Source organism: Limulus polyphemus, unplaced genomic scaffold (genome assembly GCF_000517525.1).
Source record: "Limulus polyphemus unplaced genomic scaffold, Limulus_polyphemus-2.1.2 Scaffold1110, whole genome shotgun sequence".
In the NCBI taxonomy this organism is placed as follows: Eukaryota; Metazoa; Arthropoda; class Merostomata; order Xiphosura; family Limulidae; genus Limulus; species Limulus polyphemus.
In genome coordinates, this window is record NW_013666720.1 from 326556 (window position 1) to 328417 (window position 1862).

Consider the following 1862-nt stretch of genomic DNA (forward strand, 5'->3'; position numbering starts at 1 on the left):
ACGGTATTCTTGTATATATAAGACCGGTAAGAAGTGACGGCAACAATGTAATGTAATGTGTAATTGAAGTGCTGACAGAGATAGATACGGACTGTTGAGTCGAGCACGTGAGACGTTCGTTGTGAATTATAGCGTTTGTTTTAGCGCGACTGTGGAAATTAAGTGTATTCAGAAAGAATAAACCAGTTTTATTTAAGAAAGGACTTGTATCGCTGAAGTTTCTTCGGAAAGAATTTTTACGGAAAATTAACTAACGACCAGAAACGTAACAGTATCCTATTGTTTGGCGGATTCTTTTGGATCAATTAGTAAAAATAATACCAAATCCAGTCCACTTAACAATAAATAATTAACTCATTTCTTCAACAACATTTGTTACAGTACAGATTAGATTCATTTGTAGGCCTAATTTCACAAACAATGTTTCCGAGACTAATGTACATATCTCCAACTTACTCGCAGAACTTCCTCGCTAATCGATCGATAACAAACACACTGACTGACTAATTTACTGACAAGAAGATGTACTAACTATCATTGTTTATCTGAATATCTCATGAACTCACTTTTTCACTTTCCTGAATAACTGACTCACTAACTTGCATTTATATCATTACTCATTTCATACTTATTACAGGAAGCTTCTAGATCATGACGTAATGACTAGTTTCCTCTAGCCAACAAACATCTAAATTAATATATCAAAAATACAGCTTCTAACAATATGTAAAATTGTTATTATTAAATATTCATAGTTTTTCTTATTTTTTATACGTTGCTTTAGTTATAATAGTAAACACAAATATTATGGTTTTCTTAGTTATGAACATTCTTTACTTGTCACATATAGAAACATGTATTATTCATTATTAATTGTATAGCATGCACGCAACTTATTAACCATATGTATTCAATATTAACACATGAGATGGGACATAAAAAAAATAAATATATTGTTAAGTACAAGAAACAGCGTGAACATCTATCTTTTCTAGAGGTGAAATACAAGACTAAAGAGCCTCGGCAAGGTAAAAAGAGATTCTCGGAACTCTGTGGAGCTCCTAGTTGGAGGCTATATTTTAGAACTGTAGACGTTTGTACTATTTGCCCAGTGGGAAATTATGACTTAGGCCTGAAAATAAAATACCTCATAAAGTTGCTACTTGATATACAGTCCCAATAAGTCAATTGACTAGATGACTCCTAGTTGCAAACAACGAGTAATAGAAATGAGTGTCAATACTTCGGTATTCTCTTTTATCTACTTTTGAAGTAGAAGGATGGGTCCCCACAAGGTTATAGTTAATGAAGTCACAAAGAAGGATGTCTACCCACTATTGCGAATTGAGTCAATTCTGGAAGGTTTATCCAGTTCAAAATAGTTTGTTACAACTAATCTAAAAAATGGATGCAAGCAAAAACATGTCAACGAAGCAGGCCGAAAAAATATATCAGTTACTGGAGGAAATAGGTTGTGGCAATTTGGTTTACAACCATTTTGTGCAGTACGAGCAGTGTTATCACAAGAACAGCATCAGAAAGCACCCGATCACTTATTACACCAAGGCAATGAATTTTGAAGAAAGAAGATATTGTATAATTCGAAAGGAGCTACTAAGTATTGTGCACGACCTGAGCCACTTCCACCACAATATTAAAATTGAAATAACTGATGAATGCTTGCAATCCAGAAGACCAGACAGCAAGATAGCTTCAGAAATGTCAGAAGTATAACTTTAATATCACACACATCATATTGGATGGAACCACACAAATGCTGATGCTTTATCATAAATACCTTATATTAGCAAGGAATATAAACATTTTGAGAAGGCAACACACTTAAAGTAACAGAACAGAAT